Genomic DNA, 21272 nt, shown 5'->3' on the forward strand with positions numbered 1-21272 from the left:
TGTAAATAGCCAAACATAAAATATTAAATTCAGTGTACTTTACCATCAAACAACTATTGAAGGAGATTATTTTTCTCAAATGTGTCCAAAATGTTTGTTAAAACTATACAGTGACTCTACTTTGTTAGGGCAACGTACATAGTGGCTGCTCACTCTGAATGACGCCTTCCAGCAAAGGTGTCCTTAAGAAGGAAATGTACAGTTCAGATTGTAAATCACCAAGGCCCAGGATGCTACTGTTTTGCTTCTAGCAGAAATCTTGCAGGCTAGTTAGAAAGCTGCTCTGCTATTGAGAGGTCTTTAATCAAAAGGTGTAAATGTTCCCCAGAGCATGAATATAATTATGTTAAGATCTAAGCTCCATAGTCAATATACTATAAGGCATTTTATGTATGCTTACATGTTTTTCCAATTGTGTATCAGAGCCCAGATGATAAAAAATGTTTTACCACCCATTCAGATCTAATTTTCCTGTCCTGTTCACCAATATGCCAAAAATTCAGATTTGTGATTCATGGAAACATTCTGCTACATAAATGAAATGTGTAAACAAATAAATACCTGATTTCTGATATATTGAATATTAAATCAATCCTGTTCCATAGTTTCTGATAATAAGCTTAACAACCAATTATACTATTGATAACAATAGGAGCATGAAGCAAACTACACTTCTACTTTAACATTAAAAGCAGAGTACCAAAATGCTTCCTGCTGGTAAACTGAAACAATTGTTTTATTTAAAAACTACACCTTCACACCTGTAATCTCAGCACTGTGGGAGGCCGAGGCGGGCAGATCACGAGGTCGGGAGATGGAGACCATCCTGGCCAACATGGTGAAAACCCGTCTCTACTAAAAATACAAAAATCAGCTGGGCATGGTGGCTCATGCCTGTAGTCCCAGTTACTCAGGAGACTGAGGCAAGAGAATCGCTTTAACCCGGGAGGTGGAGGTTGCAGTGAGCTGAGATTGCACCACTGCACTCCAGCCTGGGTGACAGAGTGAGACTCCGTCTCAAAAAAAAAAAAAAAAAAAAAGACAACCACCACCACCACCACAGCAAAAATTACATGTATCTACTCTGATACTGCATACAAATAAAGACTTTTTTTTTAAAGAGAAAAGCATGGATTTCCAATTATTGCCAACGTGTCATGCCTGAAGGACCGTTTTCCCACCCATCAGTTTGAGGTGACAGTTACTGACATATAGCAATATCCATCACCATTCAAAATTTAGAATATTATTATGCAGAAGTCACATACTGTTCACCTCTCATCCTCACCATGGACACCGTCATCCTGGTGCAGGCAAGGAGGAATAGAGAAACGAGAAAATTTTGCAAACGAGGAGAAAAATTTGCCAAGAATATATAGTAATATAAATTAAGGTCACATTTTGCTTTATACCAATTACAGTAAATTGGTATTTTCTTTTAAATGTTTGTGTCTCAAACTCTCCTTTCAAACTATTCTTTTTTTAACTTTTGGGCAGCTAATGTACTACCATTCATAATGACTATTAGACTAAACTAGGTTTCAATTTTTGCTATGATCTATCAGTTTAAGGGTGCAGATAGTCAATGATGGCACAAAGCTCCTCTCATTCTGCTCTCTGAAAATTAATTTGAAAGGGTAACCATATGTAATGAAATAAGGACACAATAAAAGAGTGCAGATGATTAATGCCTTCTATTTTCAAAATAAAGTTTTTCAACTCTGCATTAACATTTATTTTCCATATCTCTGGTGCACTAGCTATTAGTTTAATAAAAGGAGAGCTTTCCAGACATTATCTTATTAATTTCTGTAATTCTGTTACACTATCAGTCAAGAGGTTTACTTTCAAGTGATGTTAATATAAATGAAAGTTTTCCTTTTAGTCTTATAGTTTCAAGGCTCAAAGCCTGTATATGGGTTGTAAAGCTAATACTAGACTAATTGCAATGTGACTTGAGAGCTAGAATAGAACCATCTGCAAAATTTGGAACGATGTGACCAAAATAACAAAATTTTGCAGGAAAAACATAATGCTTTGCATTTAGAAATAAACGGCCCAAATATGGAAAAGCTATTAAACTTATTTCGTGTAGCTTCACAAGGCAAAACTGGACCAAGTGGGTGGAAGTTTAGAAATCAAATTTTTCACACTGTCAGGAAGAATTTCCTAATAAGTCATCTAAAAGTGAAATGAATTGCCCTGTGAAATACACAGTGCTTTCTCTACCGCAGGTGTTTAGGCAGATCAACAAACATCTGCCTATTGTATTACACAGGGGATTTGAGAGTAGGTGGGGTATTTGGAACACATTTGGTCCTTTGATCTCTACAGTTTTAAATCTGACCTTTCAGCTCAGAATTTTGAAGGATGTAAAGATGGATAAAACAACCCATTAACAAAGAGACTACAAATAAATAAAAGACATTTCAACAGTTGATTATATTCAACACATGAAAAAGTATATGAGGTGGGGCACGGTGGCTCACGCCAGTAATTCCAGCACTTTGGGAGGCGGGTGGAGCACTCGAGGTCGGGAGATCAAGACCAGCCTGGCCAACACGATGAAACCCCGTCTCTACTAAAAATACAAAAAATTAGCCAGATGCAGTGGTCCCAGCTGCTTGGGAGGCTGAGGCGGGAGAATTGCTTGAACCCGGGAGACAGAGGTTGCGGTGAGCCGAGATCGCTCCACTGCTCTCCACCTTGGGCGGACAGAGTGAAACTTCGACAAAACAAAACAAAACAAAACAAAACACCTATATGAAGTAATTGAGGTACAAATAAAATATTAAGAGAGAAATGAGAAAGGAGTGACTAATTCCAGCTAGTGGCACAATGCAAGGTTACCGGGAGGAAGTGTTACATGAATGATGCGAGCATGAGCCATGTTTCAGGTGGGTGGGATGAAATGATAAGGGATTCCTGCTTGAGAGAACTGTGTGAGCTCAGAATTAGAGGAGTAGAACTGCATAAATGTTTGGGAAGAGAAGTTAGATATCCTGAGAGATTTTAATGACTGGAATCTTTGTGATAAATTTGGCTTTTACTTTGGCCTGCCTTTCATGGCTTAAAAAAATAGATATAACATTGTCAAATATCCTGTATAAATTATAAACTTTTCAGTCATCATTTTTCTTTTTATAATTTAAAATTACATTAGATAGTGATAAAGATGGATATGAACATCTCAAACTGCTTCCAGAATTTTGTCTTGTTAGCAATAAGACTGTAGAGCATCTACAAAAGACTGCAGGAACTGAGTCCCCACCAAAATTTATCTCAGTGCAGCATCTTCAGGGAGGTAGGCACGCTGATAATCCCTCTAGGCTTGAAGGGTTTGGTCTCTCAGAGAAAGCAGGCCATGAAGATAAGGGTTACCCAGAACATAGTCAAGCCAACCCACTGATTTTTGGCATTTCTTAAAGTGGAAAGAAAAGGAAATTTTCCAACTAGCTGATTTTCTTACTCGTTAGTCTGTCTAGTGCCTTTTGTTTCTGGAAGCTTTCAATATGCCCTCTTTTTTTTTCCCCAACAGTTTTCTTTTTTTTTTTTTTTTTGAGACAATCTCACCCTGTTGCCCAGGCTGGAGTGCAGTGGAGAAATTTCAACTCACTGAAGACTCCACCTCAGCCTCCCAAATAGCTGGGACTACAGGCATGCACCACCACACTTGGCTAATTTTTGCATTTTTAGTAGAGATGGGGTTTTGCCATGTTGGCCAGGCTGGTCTTGAACTCTTGACCTCAAGAGATATGCCTGCTTCAGCCTTTCAAAGTGCTGGGATTACAGGTGTGAGCCACCATATCTGGCCTCCAGCAATTTTCTTATGCCATGCCTGGGTGTGGGTGTTTTACTTTTTGGTGTTTATCCTGTTGGGGCATTATAGTGCTTCCTGAATTTGTGACTTGTTGGACAGCCACAGACATTATTTCTAAAATATTTTTTCTGCCCCATTTGCGTTTACTCCTTCTGAGATGTCTATTTCTATATCTCACATGCCATTTACGACCACTGCTCCCTGCTCCTGGAAGTTTCATTTTTCTCTCCGATTTTAGCCTGGTTACTTTTGTCAGACCTATTTTCCAGTTTACTAAACATCTCCTCAATGTTTCTAAACTGTCCTAAACTCATGTATTGAGTTTTTAATTTTAGTTATTACATTGTTTTTAGTTCTAGGATTTCCATTTGAATGAATTTTTTGTAGTTTCCAGTTCTTTTTTAAAATTCTCTACTTTAATGTCTAATTTCTGTGCTTGCTTAAGTAGCACACACACTAAAATTGGAATGATTAGCATGGCCCCTGCACAAGGATGACACACAAATTAGTAAAGTGTTCCATATTTTTCATAAGTATTATCAGCATGATAGACCAAGCTGAGGGAAAAATCTTAGAACTTGAATACTGGCTCTCTGAAATAAGACAGTCAGACTTATGAGGACTTAAAAAGAAAAAAGAATGAAGAAGAATGAAGAAAACTTCCAAGAAGTATGAGATTATGTAAAAAAACTAAATCTACAAATCATTGGCATTCCTGAAAGGGACAGGGAGAAAGCCAACAACTTGGAAAGCAGATTTCAGGATATCTTCCTAGAATCTAGCAGGGGTTCTCTGTATTTCCTGAAATTGACTGTTGGCCTCTCTGGCAAGTTTTGGGAAAGACCCAGAGAGGCCATAGTTGACTTCAGGAAATACAGAGAACACCAGCAAGTTTCTACACAAAAAGAACATCCTAAAGACACATAATCATCAGATTTTGGAAGATTAAAATAAAAAAAAGAATGTTAAAGGCAACTAGAGAGAAACGGCAGGTCACCTAGAAAAGGGAAGCCCATCATACTAACAGCAGACCTCTCAGCAGAAACCTTACAAGCCAGAAGAGATTGGGGGCCTATATTCAACAGTCTCAAAAAAAAATCTTCAACCAAGAATTTTATGTCCAGCCGAACTAAGCTTCCTAAGTGAAGAAGAAATAAGATCCTTTTCAGATATGCAAATGTTTAGGGAGTTCATTACCACCAGACCTGTCTTACAAGAGATCTTGAATGGAGCACTAAGTATGGCAAGGAAAGACTGCTGCTAGCTAATACAAAAGCACACTTAAATATAGTGTCACAGGCAAGTGACACTATAAAGCAACCACACAAACAAGTCAGGATAATAACCAGCTAACAACATGACAGGATCAAATCCACATGTGTCAATACAAACCTTGAATGTAAATGGGATAAATTTCTCACTTAAAATGCACAGAGTGGCAAACTAGATTAAAAAGCAAGACCCAGTGGTATGCTGCCTTCAAGAGAGATACCTCACACGTAATGACACCCATAAGCTCAAAATAAGGGGATGGAAGAAAATCTACCAAGCAAATGGAAAACAGAAAAAAGCAGGAGCTGCAATCGTAATTTCGGACCAACAGACTTTAAACTAACAAAGATCAGAAACTAAAAAAGAAGGGCATTACATAATAATAAGGTGTTCAATTCACCAAGAAGACCTGACTATCCTAAATTTATATGCACCCAACATAGGAGCACCCAGATTCATAAAGCAAATTCTTAGAGACCTGCAAAGAGACATAAGACACCAACATAGTAATAGTGGGACAGTTCAGCATTCCACTGACAGTGTTAGACAGATCATCAAGGCAGAAAATTAACAAAGATATTTTGGACCTGAACTCAACATTGGACCAAACGGATCTGACAGACCTCTACAGAACTGTCCATCCAAAAACAACAGAATATACATTTTTTTCTCATCAACAGATGGCACATTCTAAAACTCAGCCAATAATTAGACATAAAACAATGCTCAGCAAATGCAAAAGAACCAAAATCATACCAAACACACTCTCAGACAATACTGCAATAAATAAAGAAGTCAAGACTAAGAAAATTGTTTGGCCAGGTGCAGTGGCTCACGTCTGTAATCCCAGCACTTTGGGAGGCTGAGGCAGGTGGATTACGTGAGGTCAGGAGTTTGAGACCAGCCTGGCCAACATGGTAAAACCCTGTCTCTGCTAAAAATACAAAAATTAGCTGGGCATGGTGGCACGTGCCTGTAATCCCAGCTACTCAAGAGGCTGAAGCAGGAGAATCACTTGAACCTGGGAGGTGGAGATTGCAGTGAGCCAAGATCGCACCATTACACTCCAGCCTGGGTGACAAGAGTGAAATGTCACAAAAAAAGAAAAAAGAAAGAAAGAAAGAAAGAAAATTGCTCAAAACCATGCAATTACATGGAAATTAAACAACATGCTCCTGAATGACTTTTGGGTAAATAATGCATAAAAGGCAGAAATCATTAAGTTCTTTGAAACTAATGACAACAAAGACATAACATACCAGAATTTCTGGGACACAGCTAAGGCAGTGTTAAGGGGGAAAGTCATAGTACTAATTTCTCACATCAAAAAGTCAGAAAGATTCCAGATTAATGACTAACATCACAACTGAAAGAATTAGGGAAGCAAGAATAAATCAACCCCAAAGCTAGCAGAAGGCAAAAAACAATCAAAATAAGAGCTAAATGGAAGGAAACTGAAACACAGAAAAACACTCAAAAGATCAACAAATCCAGGAGTTGGTTTTTCGAAAAAATTAATAAGATAGATAGACTGCTAGCTAGGGTAATAAAAAAGAAAGGAGAGAATATCCAAATAAACATAATTAGAAATGACAAAGAGGATGTTACCACTGACCCCATAGAAATATTAATAAAAACAACCATCAGAAATTACTGTGAACACCTCTATGCCCACAAACTAGGAAACCTAGAAAAGATGGATAAATTTCTGGAAACATGCACCCTGCTAGAACTAAACCTGGAAGAAACTGATTCCCTGAAAAAGACCAAAAATAAGCACTGAAATTGAATCAGTAATAAATAGCCTACCAACCAGAAAGAAAAAAAAAAAAAAAGCCCAGGGCCAAATGGATTCACAGCAAAATTCCACCAGATGTACAAGAAAGAGCTTGTACCATTCCAAAAAATCAAGAAGGAGGGACTCCTCCTCAACTCATTCTATGATGCCAGCATCATCCTGATATCAAAACATGACAGACACAACAACAACATCAAAAAACTTCAAGCCAATATCCTCGGTGAACATTGATGCAATAATCCCTAACAAAATACTTGAAAACTGAATCTAGCAGCACATGAAAAGCTAATCCATCATGTTCAAGTAGGCTTTATCCCCACCATTTAAGGTTGGTTCAACATACACAAATCAATAAATGTGATTCATCATATAAACAGAACTAAAGACATCTGCATCTCAATAGATGCAGAAAAGGCTTTCAATAAATGTCAACATCGCTTCATGTTAAAAACTCTCAATAAACTAGGTATTGAGGGAACATACCTCAAAATAGTAAGAATCATCTATAACAAACCCACAGCCAACATTATATTGAATGGGCAAAAGCTGGAAGCATTCCCTTTGAAAACCAGCACAAAACAAGGATGCCCTCTCTCACCACTTTTATTTAACATAGTATTGGACGTCCTAGCCATAGCAATCAGGCAGGAGAAAGAAATACAGGGAATCCAAATAGGAAGAGAGGAAGTCAAATTATCTCTGTTTGCAGACGACATGATTCTATATCTAGAAAACCCTATAATCCTGGCTCAAAAGCTCCTTGAGCTGATAACTTCAGCAAAGTTTCGGGATGCAAAGTAAACATACAAAAATCACTAGCATTCCTATACACCACAAGGAGCCAAGCCAAGAGCCAAATCAGGAACACAATCCCATTCAAAATTGCAACAGAAAGAATAAAGTACCTAGGAATATGGCTAACCAGGGAGGTGAAAGATTTCTACAGTGAGAATTACAAGACACTGCTCAAAGAAATCAGAGAATACACAAACAAATGGAAAAATATCCCTCACATGCTTATGGATACGAAGGATCAGTATCATTAAAATGACCACACTGCCCAAAGCAATTTATAAATTCAATGCTATTCCTATCAAACTACCAGTGACATTCTTCACAGAACTAGAAAAAACTATTTTAAAATTCATATGGAACCACAAAAGAGCCCAAATAGCCAAGGCAGTCCTAAGGAAAAGGAAGAAAGCTGGAAGCATCACACTGCCCACCTTCAAACTATACTACAGGGCTGCAGTAACCAAAACAGCATAGTATTGGTACAAAAACAGGCACATAGCCCAGTGGAACAGAATAGAAAGTCCCCAAACAAGACCACTCACCTATGACCATCTGATCTTTGACAAAACTGATAAAAACAAGCAATGGGGAAAAGACTCCCTATACAATAAGTGGTGCTGGGATTACTGGCTAGCGATATGCAGAAGATTGAAGCTGGATCTCTTCCTTAAGCCATATACAAAAATCAACTCAAGATTAATTAAAGACTTTAATGTAAAACTAAAAACTGTAAAAACCCTGGAAGATAATCGAGGCAATATCATCCTGGAAACAGGAACGGGCAAAGATATCATGACAAAGACACCAAAAGCAATCACAACAAAAGCAAAATTTGACAAATGGGATCCAATTAAACTTAAGAGCTTCTGCACAGCAAAATAAACTGTCAACAGAGTAAACAACCTACAGAATGGGAGAAAATGTTTGCAAACTATACATCTGTAAGAACTTAAGCAAATTTACAAGAGAAAAAAGAGAAAAACAATCCCATTTAAAAGTGGGCAAAGGACGTCAACAGACTTTTCCGAAGAAGTCATACATGTGGCCAACAAACACATGTTATAAAAGCTCAATATCACTGGTCATTACAGAAATGCAAATCAAAACTACGATGAGACACCATCTCACACAGTCAGAATGTCTATAATTAAGAAGTCAGAAAATAACAGATGCTGGTGTGGTTGTGGAGGAAAGGGAACACTTATACACTGTTGGCGGGAATGTAAGTTAGTTCAAACATTGTGGAAAGAAGTATGATGACTCCTCAGAGAGCTAAAGAAGAACTACCATTCCATCCAGCAATCCCAGTACTGGGTATATACTCAGAGGAATATAAATCATTCTACCATAAAGATACATGCACACGTATATTCATTGCAGCTCTATTGACAATAGCAAAGACATGAAATCAACCTAAATGTCCATTAATGACAGACTAAATAAAGAAAATGGGATACATATACACCATGGAATACTATGCAGCCATAAAAAAGAACAAGATCATGTCTTCTGTGGGAATATGGATGGAGCTGGAGGCCATCATCCTTAGCAAACTAACACAGGAAAAGAAAACCAAATACTATATGTTCTCACTTATAAGTAGGAGCTAAATGGTGAGAACTCATGAACTATAAGAAGGGAACAATAGACAATGGTGTCTAGTTGAGGGTAGAGGTTGGGAAGAGGGAAAAGAGCAGAAAAAGTAACTATTAGGTACTAGGCTTAATATGTGGATGATGAAATAATCTGTACAACTAACCCCCATGACACCAGTACCTATATCACAAACTTTTGCATGTATCCCCTAACCTAAAAGTTAAAAAAAAAAGGATTCTAAATTAGAATAAGTATTTTACTTACATAGTAGATACTCTTCCTTCTGCTACATTAAAAATATTTATACTTTGAAACAGCAGGAGGAGTATGAAAATATTTCTATAAAATATCTAAAATTATCAGTTTATCTTTTGTCTTTTCTTTTCTTTTTGTTTTCTTTTTTTTTGAGACACAGTCTCTGTCACCCAGGCTGGAGTGCAGTGGCGTGATCTCAGCTCACTGCAACCTTCCCTCCAAGGTTCAAGCTGTTTTCCTGCCTCAGTCTCCTGAGTAGCTGGGACTACAGGCATGTGCCACCATGCCCTGATAATTTTTTATTTTGTATTTTTAGCAGAGACGGGTTTTCACCATGTTGGTCAGGCTGGTCTTGAACTCCAGACCTCCCAAAGTGCTGGGATTATAGGTGTGAGCCACCGTGCTCAGCCCAGTTTATTTTTCTAGCCATGTATTTCTCTAAACTCACAGAGATATCTGGAATTCAACTAACTAAATGTGTAAGTAGTGTGCTTGTATTTTTCTGTATTGCCTAACTTATTTTCATATTGGGCAAATGTTCTTTTTACACAGTAAATAAAAGACAAAATGCTTTCCTAAAAACAGTCTAATTTCTTAAGCATATTAATCACATAAAGCCTGTGTCTGAGAAGTCTAATATTTACATCTCCTATTGGTCTATTTCTATTTTCTGTTTTACTATCTTGGCTTTTTCGGTCATTGAATCCTGTCAGCTAGTATATTGGGTAATTTTATTTAATTAATTTATTTATTTTACAAAATTTTCATTTTTATTTTAGATTCAGGGAGTGCATGTGCAGGTTTGTTGCAAGGGTACGCTGCATGATGCTGAGGTTTGGGCTTCCATTGATCCCATCGCCCAGATAGTGAACATACTGTATTGGGTAAGTTTAGATGAGGCTGCTTTCCAGCTAAGAGCTCAAGCCAGGTCACTAAGAACCTTGCAAATCACTTAAAATAATTTGGACCTAATTGTCACAGCAATGAAAAGACATTGAAGTGCTTTAAGTGGGGAAATATTTTCATATTTACACTTTAGAACAGTGACTCTAGCTTCAGTGTGAGGGAATAAATTAAAAACTAACAAGATGGGAGACATAGAGACTGATAGGTGAGGTTTGCAAGAATTCAGTAAGAGAGGATGATAATGAAGGGCAGGATTTATACTAATGGAGATAGATATTTATGAGACAGAATCCATAGGATGACTCCTATGTTCCTGTTTTTGAAAACTGAGTGGAGAGAAAATGGTGCTATTTACTGAACTAGATAAAATTGGGGTGGTTCAAATTCAGGAGAAAGAAAAAGAGTTCATTATGGACTTGTGGAATTTGACATGTTTGTGAGATGTGCTAGTGGAGGTGGTTTAGACACTCACTGGATAGATCTAAAGATGTGGGAGTCGCCAGCACATAGCTGAGTGCAGCGTGATGCATGGACGTAGATGGAAATGTATAAGGAGAATATGTAGGGTGGGGACAAGCATCTTGGGCAGAAGTCATTGGAATACAAACAGCCAAGAGGCCAGTAGACTTCTCTTTAGAAGCCTGAAATGGAGACTGAGATAGATTAACCATAGAAGCCTGAAATCTAGGAAAGAATGACATCACAAAGCCCAGGGTATTGTTGTGAAAGGAACATGGTCACCAGTATTAAAATGCCACGAAGAAAGCACTGAAAAAAAGTAATTGTTGACCCTGCTGAGGAGCATTTCAATGGAGTAGCTGTGGGAGAAAGCTCATTACAGTAAGTTGAGGAGAGGATGGGGGTGAGGGGATAGACAGTGAACATAGGTAGTTCAGGAAAAAAAAGTGGCTCTCATGAAAAGGAGAAAGATTGATAGAAGATACGTGACATTAGAAAAGGTTTATGTTTTTAAGACAAAGAAGATTTGACTGTGATGAAATGCCAATAAGAAAAATAGGCTGAGGGCGGTGCCTCATGTCTGTAATCCCAGCATTTCGGGAAGCAGAGGCGGGTGGATGGCCTGAGGTCAGGATTTCGAGACCAGCCTGACCAACATGGCAAAACCCTGTCTCTACTAAAAATACAAAAATTAGCCAGGTGTGGTGGCAGGCGCCTGTAGTCCCAGCTACTCTGGAGGGTGAGACAGGAAAACTGCTCGAGCCCACGAGGCAGAGGTTTCAATGAACCTTGATCATGCCATGGCACTCCAGCCTGGGCGACAGAGAGAGGTTCCGTCTCAAAAAAGAAAAAAAAGAAAAATAACCAGAGTGGGAGAGGTTGATAATACGAGAGAATAGATCTGATAAACAGAGATGTATCCAAGAAAACTGGAGGAAATGAGATCCAGAGCTCGGGGGCAACATCCACACTGGGCTCTTCGAGGTAAAGGAGATTTAAAAAGATATTATTCTACAAAAAGGAAAAAAGAGATAATGTATTGGGGGTACAGACCAGAGGCTAGTTTTAGGCAAGACAGGTGGCTTCTATTTTCCATGTGAATTAGACAGGCTTGCGCATCTGCTACAGGGAGCTCAAGAAACAATAGACTTTTAAGAAATATGGTAGAACTGCCATAAAGCATGAAAGATACAGCTGACATCAAATACCATAAAGTTCTAAAGTTGTCCCATTATGCAGGGTGATATTTACTTTTCTTAGCAGTTCCCAGAAAATTGCAGCAAGTGTGGAGGACGGCGGCAGTTAGATTCATCATGAAAAAAGATTTTGTTTTTTGGATCCCTTTGCAAACAACAGAACAAGGACATGGAGAATGCTGGCAAGCATGATGGACAACAAAGAAAGAAGTGAAGATGAAAGGGAATGAATAGGTAGGAGGAATGAAGAAAATCTGAGATACAGATTCCAGTTCACTGCCCTGGACCTGTAGTTGAGAACAACAAATTTTCTAGTTTGGGTGATTGGTACTATAATTATTTTGAAATTATACGTAAGTGACTAGTTTCCTTGGGACGGTCTTTGTTTATGCCTTTTTTGTTATCATGATTAGTAAGCCATCCCCTTTGACTCTTAAAAGTGTTCTGGTTTGACTAACACATTTTATTGTATTGATATATATAAAGAGAGATGACACGAACTAGGCTTGGTGAAAGGAAAATAATGAGTTCAATTCTGGAAATGTTAAGTTCATGAAGCTATGGGAAATTCAGATTGAAAGGTCAAGTAAACTGAACATACATACAGACACAACTAAATTTATCCATAAAACATAAATTCAGACAGTACTGAATAAATTATAATTTAGTGATTGACTCAAGAATGATATACTAATTTGCATACAGACTCAGAAAATATTTGCATTACATACTTGAAGTTACTTTCTCTGTATTAAATTATACAGCAATTTAGGTAAAGTGAAAATATTAGTCATGTAAGGATGAGGAATCATGTTAACATTGGCCAAATGACAAGCTGGACTTTTACATTGGGTAATACCTCAAAGTGTCACAAGGTGGCAGCACAAGCACAATATAACACGTAATTAACAAGGGTCAAGATCCTTTCAGGTATTCTGCAGTTAGAATTTATACCTGTTGTACATTATATATATATTTTTCTGAATGTATGGTCCTTAATTTAAAAATGATTATTTTGTTTTATTGTTATTGCTGACTTGAAAATGGAGCATATAAAAAGTTTAATTTTCTAATATGTACATTATTTTAAAATATTTTAGCTAGAATAAAAAACATGATCATGAATACACATTGATGGCATTCTCAGGATAATTATTAGCACATAATGTATATAATGTCATAGTTATAAATGCTTTGTAAGTTTGCATCTTGATTAGTATATTTTAGATCAAAAATTTTATTTAGATCATCTTTTTAATATATTTATCTCGCTAGTAAAATAAAATCTGTGACTTTTTTCATTGACCTGTAGAAGGAGAATGTTCAGAAATTTCATGAAAAAATTTTTATTTGGCATATTCTAGTTACAGTAACTTTAAGTAGGGGATAGGGTTGCCAGGTTTAGTTTAAAAAAAAATACAGAATACCCAGTTAAAATTGAACTTTAGAAAAACAAGAATTTTTTTTGGTTTAAATATGTCCCATGAAATATTGGGGGCATACTTAAAGTTATTCAATGATTGAATTTTTTTTTTTTTTTTTTTTTTTTTTTTTTTGTATTTTATCTAGCAGTCCTATAAGGGGTGGGAGGAGAAGCTGGACCAAAAAAAAAAAAAAAAAAGGAAGTTGCTGAGAAGTCCAGAGAAATCCAGGATTATGGACTACAAATCTGACCTAAGATTTAGAAGTCTCAGAATCAAGGAACTAGAAAACGAACTATAAATAGACTTGAATTAGTCTGCATTCTGTTGCAAACTCATTTATATGGTAAGCTAAACAACATGGGCTACGGTTAATCAAGTACTCTGGTGAATTACCATCTACACCACACATTGATTACTGATTTTTAAACAACAAAATGCAGCAACATATATTTAAAGTTAGTTCCGTATTGGACAAAATGTAATAAACAACTATAATCTAGACATTTTGGGGTCTTACTCAGGGTTATCATTATGAAAATCTGTCATTAGAGCATCAAGGCACGGAAATACCATTTTAATTTCCTTTAATTCAACAAACATGTCTGGCACCTTCTATATGCAGAGGACTGACTAGGACTGTGAGATGTAAGGATTAATAAGCATTGCTGTTATCCAACTCAGTGGATATTTATAGTTAATAAAATAAAAAGTTAAATTCATGCATAAATCATGTCAAAACTCATTCTTACTAATTCTTCCCTGGGTTTCAGTTCTTGGTTAACTGCTTCTCCCTTAGTATATCCCTGGGATGATCGATCCCTTCTCTCTTCCAGATGATTTTCAACTACCATTTTAATGCCAGAGTCTTCCAAATCTCCATTTCCAGCCATGACTTCTCCCATGTACTTAAGAAATGTGCATTCAACTCCTATGAGTTTTTGGCTGTCCTGTTGGCACTTCTTCCTAAATTAGACTAATCATTTTCTCCCAGAAACTTCTATTCTTCCTATATTCCTAATTTTAGTCAATTGCATCCCTCCTCATGTAATCATCCATCCTTAAAACAGTCACACTATCTCAGACTTCTCGTCCACATCCAGTCAATGCATCCCATTCAGTCATGCCTACACTGTTTCGATGACCTCTAAATGGGTTTTCCACCTCCAGTCTTGCTTTCCTTAGAGATTTACTGAGATTAACAATTAATTTTATTTACATGATTAATTTTATACTGTAGTGATTATCATTTACATCTTAAAAGAGTTTATAAATTTAACAACATTGATGGGTAAGAAGAGATAAGGAAACAGAAACAGAGCTGGGGAATGGTTTGGGTTTGGAGATATTCAGACATCTGAAATATAGGCACTTGGGATAGAAAGTCAGGACACCGCTGAAGCCCCATGTTCAGCACTGTGCTGGACACCAACAGCGGCAACAGGATGTCAGGCATTCATAATGCAGGCTAATGACCCCTCTCCTCTAGGCTACTGGAAAGGCAGTAAAGGAAATCACCTCTCTAAATCGGGGTCATCAGTCCTAGAAATTTAATAAGCTCTGAGCACATCTTTATGTTGTAAGACCAGAAGAATAGCTTACAAGAGCACCAAACGATGGTAGCATAATCTAATGGGGTATAATAAAAAAAAACCTACATGAATTAATGAAATACTTAACAAAATATGGCTATGATTATGCTGTATGCTAATTAAACATACACTGAGAAGATATTTAAACAAATGACTCTGACTCATGTCACTTTTATAAAGCCAAATCAGATTTTCACTATTTTCTTTTTTTCATAGCTTTCCAGAAGCTATGAACGGCATCAACGCTGAAATGTCTCTGAAACCAATTTTGCTGTACTTAGATACCTGAGCAAATATATTTAGAAGATGTTGGCTTTGACCCATACTTTCAACATGATGGCTGATTCCTATGCTTCTCCTATGCATATTCCTTTTTCATCTCCATGACTTTGAGGAATTTTTGGACCAAGTATGTGGATTCTCACTGCTCCCCCCCACTAAACCTGGATATTTGGGGTGGAATAAGGGCTCGAAACTGTAGAACTTAAGAAGCTATGGATGCGCTACCTGTCCATGGGCCACAGTTGAAGCACTGTCATGAAGGGCTGAGGGGATCTAGAGCAGATATTAAGGCAAAGTGAACAGGAATGTTAAAACAGGATGGATGTTGGATGCCCCTTGGGGCAAAGGGAAGAAAGATCTGTCTTGCTAAAGTGCTAGGGGAGGTGGAAGAACAGGTTGATCAGGCTCAGCTGAAAGGAGCCAGTAGTTAACATGGTCCTTCAAATTTCTGGAAACAGGCCTTGAGGGAATCCGTCTGTTCTCACACAGGGAGTGGGGATAACTGAGAGACTGAAGACCTTGGGGGATTGAATCAGGCTTAATTACACCCTTTGGTGTAAGGATGGGAAGGCTCCCAGATGTTTTAAATTCTTTTCACAGAAAACAAAACGTTTACTTTAAAGAAATAAAGGACTTAAATTGTAAATGCATGAGTGAAACTCATTCACACTTAAGTGTAATGCATGAGTGAACCCCATTCACAATTAAGTGTAGTCAAGAAATCAATAAACCAGAGAACTATCAGATCCTCTGGGATGCAGGGGTAGAGAGCAGGAGTCTCGGTTTATGAGATAGAGGGGTTAGAAGGCTTGGGTAAATGCAAAGAAAGGGAGCCAGGAAATTAGGAAGGCAAATTTCACCTACTTGGCAAATTTTACTAGTGATTCATGATGCGTATCCATCTGTCTCCTCCACTGGTTTGTGAACTCCTTGAGCCGATTACTGTGCAACACCTAGAGTGGTGCCTGCCTGGTGCAAATGGTAAGCACTAAATCATTCTTGCTTAATCTGAATTTTAGTTTCAAACTGGTGGACAACAATTCTGTGCAAATGCATTTTTGTGTTTCCTGTCCATCCAAGCAGACATATTATTGGATCCCTAGGCCTCCTGGGGTTTTGGAGTGTCAGAGCTGCCATTCCAGGCCCATCTGTGTCCACACAGCCAAGAAACAAAGCTGTTATCCACTCAGCTCAGCATTTGCACACAAGGAAAAATAATTCTTAAAAATGCATGCTCAAAATTTTCTTAATACCAAAACTGTGAGGCCAGAACTTTTTGGTTATTTTTGTTACTCAAAGTACACTTCAGGACCTTGTAACATTTTGGGTTTATGACAACAGTTTTGACTTTCTGATTATTTTAGAATGGATTTTCATAGTGTAAAGTGAGGGGGATCACATGGAACTAGCACAGTGCCTGGTAAATAGCCAGTGCTCAATACATTTTTGTTGAATAAACAAATGAACAAATGAATGATCAAATGAGGTGATCCTCCAAATTCAGAGCAGAGTAAAATTGAAAAAAAAAAATCACAGAGTATGAATGAAGACAAAACCAAGGATTATCCATAAGACTTTGTGAAAGGCTTAGGGAAATCTAGACTTACCATAAACATAATTTGAATATTATTTAATTTAATTGGATATTATAGTAATTGGAATGTAGTAACCAATAGAGTAAATTGTGTTCTTTTTGGATGTTAGATTGGACAGAAGGGAAAATTTCTGTTGTCTTGAACAGATTGAGAACCAGCCCTTTAACTTTAGTAAGTTTTGCAAGTTAGTTTTACTCTGAATTTTTCTTTTTGTTTTGTAAATAGTCTCCTGGTCTTGTAGCAATACCCTGATCTCAGGTGTCACCCTTGTTAAGCCGTAAAACAATCAGTGAAGTCTCAAAATAGTCAGCAACATTTGATACTTAAATTCTGGCTATCTCTGAGACATATAGCTAAAAACTATTAATACCAGCTATCTCCTTCCATGTCTCTATCAGTGGGAGAAGTTATTATGTGGAGCAAAGGCAATATAACTATAAGCATCAGACCATTTCAGAGAGCTTGGCTGGTTTTCTCTTGTAGAGTTTGTTCTTGTCTAGTATCCTTAAGTCATCCGAAATCATTAAAACTTCTTGTAACATGGCAGAAAACTTTAAAAGAAGGCTAAGCATGGTGGCTCATGCTTGTAATCCCAGTACTTTGGAAGGCCGAGGCGGGTGGATCACTTGAGGTCAGGAATTCGAGACCAACCTGGCCAACATGGTGAAACCTTGTCTCTACTAAAAATACAGAAATTAGCCGGGCATGGTGACACATGCTTGTAGTCCCAGCTACTCGAGAGGCTGAGGCAGGGGAATCGCTTGAACCTGGGGAGTGGTGGTTGCAGTGAGCCAAGATCACACCATTGTACTCCAGCCTGGGTGACAGCAAGACTCCTCTCAGGAAAAAAAAAAAAATACTAGAAAAGTTATGATTAAACTTCTACTTTAAGGACCTCTGACTTTTAGGCAGTCTCTCACTAGCTCTCTCACTAGAATGAGTATGCAATTCATTCTAAATCACAAGGATGATCCAATGAAATTATTAACAGAATGTGTTTTTTTCCTGGTAGATAATGATCTATTGGAAATAAAAATTAAGATAATCTGCTTTATTTTATATAATTGATGGTGCTAATTCCAAACAGTACCTCCAATCAACACAGGTTATAATTTTGTGATATTAATGAAAAACAACTTAATGAGCGGGTCTCCTTCTTTCACTGTGTAGGTTTCCCTGCCATACAAAAACCAAACTCTTCTAAAGAGGAAACTTCCATTCTACAACAGCAGGCCTAACTCTATTTTTGGATTACACCTACAAAGTTCCCCAAGTAACAAATTCATCATTTTTTTCTACTGAGGCATTTTGCCTTCCTAGATGAATTTCACAACTTGTATTGATTAATGCTGACTGTCCTGATCACTGTTGTAATTGTCACATAACTTGCAAAGAGCCAATTGGGGTAATAATTCGTATATCTTTTAAAGAAAAGGTTTTTAAAGCTCTCAGTGCAATACTCAAATGGACTAATCTTCTATGGTATCTTAATGCTTCCTTCAAGTGGTGGTTTTCCATGTAATTGTTTTTGTCTAGAATTTTTTTTCTATTAGATCAACTTCATGGAAGCCAGGTTCCTGCTTCAAAACTCCAAGTGAACAACAAGTATAGATGAAGCTGTTTTACATGCTAATTATTAGTGTTTGAGAGCAATATTTTATAAAATAGACCTCATTACTCAAAAACAACTTGTACTACTATCCTTTCCAATTTAATAAAAAAATCAAAGAATATGAAACAAAATGTGCAGCTGTGTGGTAACCTTTTAAGCTAGTAGTTATTTACCCAACTAAATTCAGTAACATTAAACCTTACAGAAATTTATTTCTATTTGAGGAACAGTGATTTAAGATGGTCAAACTCTTTCCAACAGTCCTTGAACAATTTCATGATCTGTCTGTCTAAAACAAATCCTATATTAGAAGTGAGTTGCAGTTATTAAGCTATATCCTTGTGGAGGCAGAAAGTTAATGGTAAAGTATCCAATAAAGAGTAAAGTGATCTTATATACAACCACTAGGGATTTCATAAACTGTTTAGTTGTACCTTAATTTTTAACTTATATAAACATCACTTGCTTTATTTTCTACCCTGAGCACCTATCCCAATGTCTGGCGTGTAGTTAATGTTCAACAAACGTCAACCAAGGGAGTCAGAGTATTTTAAGCCGGTAAGAAAGCCTTCTTTGACTTATCCACTAGGTGGCACACAGGGACCATGCTTCACACAGTTAACCGCCACAGACCCTCCCATTCATAGTGTAAATAAAGAGATGCATTATTAATTTATACCGCCTCGTCCTCTCTACTCCTAATAATTGTTTAACCAGCTGTTTCCTCTAATCCTCCTTAAACACTATTGATTAAAATCCTAAGTATATTCAGGTTTCCATCCTTTCCTACTTCTTCCAACAGCATTTTGTTACCTTTAAATGACAGGCTAAGTACACTTAAATGACATAGACTAAGTACTATGGTTACTAATCATGGCTGCAGGATGTCAGAAAATTAATTTGAAGCACTATCAAAATTATTTTCAAATTTGCCTGGTATTTCGTCAGAATTTTAACTGGTGAGATATCATTATCTTAAAAATGCAATCTGAAAAATAAAATGTGCATGGGGCAAAAAGAAGTCAAAAAGAAAACTAGTATTTTCTAAGGAAGGGAGTCATTTTCTGAATAAAACTTTTGTTCGTCTTTACAAAGATGAAGTGCATTGCTACCTTAAGATTCAAAGGACTTCTTCAACTGTTCAGAAAATATCAATATTCCACACCTAAGATGCTAAAAAGGCAGGATTGTTTAGTAGACCGTTTACTCATAAAGTATCTTTCTGCGTACTCTGAATGTATTTATCCTGGATGTGTTACTTGCTCCCAAAGGAAGGAAAAGGAAGTGAAACCACTAGGGATATAATGAATTGATTCTTCTCTGTGAAAGTCTCTTCAGTACTTCTAAATTACAGTGTCAGTCATTCCTCTGAGAGACAGGGCCTTGCTGAAAATAAATGGCTCATTTTATAAATAAGAACATAATGTTTCCCCACCTTCTTGTTTCTCATAGAAAGCCCAGGCCCATCAGGCATTCCTGTCGAGAATACTGGCCTCTGGGTACATTCCTCCTGTAGACCAGTGGTGTGTTGAGGTTGTTGGTTATCTCTTGTTCATTTAATTAGCCTTAAGCAAAATTACTTCTTATCTAGTTCTGTTTTTAAGCTGTTTCCAATTTAGTGGAAGAGGTCATCAACAAAAATATAAATTCATTTCTTAGCTGAAACAATTAAATTTTTTAAAATGGGTGGTATAAGAGTGACTAAAGACTAAAGCTGATATCTGAAGAGTCCTTTGGTATACATTATATTTTACTGAATGGAAGGGAAACTTTCATTTTTGTAAGTAAATGGAATTTGTTAACTGATATAAGAATTATGAATCATATCACATTAAAAATTCTCCAAAGATAACTACTATGATATACTTTTGATAGAAAAATATTCCCATTCCATTAAAATACTGAAATGACTGAAATGTGTATAAAATCTCTGCAAATTTAGTACACAGAAATAATCACATAGAAATAGTTAACAGAAACTACAATTGTAATGAATAAATATTACATTCATTTAGAAATTAATCCACAGCCTTAATTTCTTAAGAACTATTAGCTTCCAAGAAGCCAGCCAGTATGTTTGATTTTATGACATCACACTGGAACATGTACAGGAACACTTTCCACCCTAAAAATTCCCAAATGTACTGGCCACTGTGTGTATTTTTCCAGTGATAAATGAAAATAAAGCAACTTATTCTCAAATTAATAAGCCATCTTATTTTGAACACAACAGTCACATTCAATGGAAGAAAACTACTTAATCGAAGCCCAAACAAGTTTAGGTTTGTTTTTGGTGGTGAACAGTCTCAACATACAAATAATTTCTTTAAGCAACTTTTAACAGTAATCTTAATTATGACTATAAATTCTCTTCAGTGCATTCAAATTATCCATCAACATCATTGTGTATATGAAATGCATCATCATTCTATGATCTTAATTTCATAATTAGCTGGAGAAGGAAGCCTGGGCCAACAATGGCAACATGTCTAAGATTATTAATCTAACAGGTATTACCTATGCCTAAAGTAACTTTCTTTTTCACATAACCCTATATATTCTCTAAAACAAAATTCATAAGCCTGGCTGGACATTCCCATTCCTCACCTTTCCCTTCAGCCTATACTATCCTTTTTTCATCTCAGGTGCTATAAAAATGGTTGTTGAAATACA

At 36.9% G+C, this 21272-nt stretch overlaps 1 protein-coding gene, 1 long non-coding RNA gene and 1 pseudogene across 7 annotated transcripts in view; 2 read left to right on the forward strand and 1 right to left on the reverse strand.

Moving 5' to 3' along the window:
- HAPLN1 (hyaluronan and proteoglycan link protein 1) overlaps positions 1–21272 on the reverse strand; it is an 81338-nt gene that overhangs the window by 59155 nt on the left and 911 nt on the right. The gene's annotated exons all lie outside the window — the stretch shown is intronic.
- On the forward strand, positions 4253–4348 carry LOC129037650 (U6 spliceosomal RNA; annotated as a pseudogene).
- Positions 10872–18700, forward strand: LOC129036717 (uncharacterized). Of its 5 annotated transcripts, none has more exons than XR_008502628.2 (5): positions 10872–11282; positions 12162–12331; positions 13667–13864; positions 15327–15519; positions 18158–18700. It is a non-coding gene; the product is annotated as an uncharacterized LOC129036717 (long non-coding RNA). The 5 variants fall into 5 exon arrangements; XR_008502629.2 differs by having other exon boundaries at positions 12165–12331; XR_010126334.1 differs by lacking the exon at positions 13667–13864.

Source organism: Pongo pygmaeus, chromosome 4, assembly GCF_028885625.2.
Source record: "Pongo pygmaeus isolate AG05252 chromosome 4, NHGRI_mPonPyg2-v2.0_pri, whole genome shotgun sequence".
NCBI classification, from domain to species: domain Eukaryota; kingdom Metazoa; phylum Chordata; class Mammalia; order Primates; family Hominidae; genus Pongo; species Pongo pygmaeus.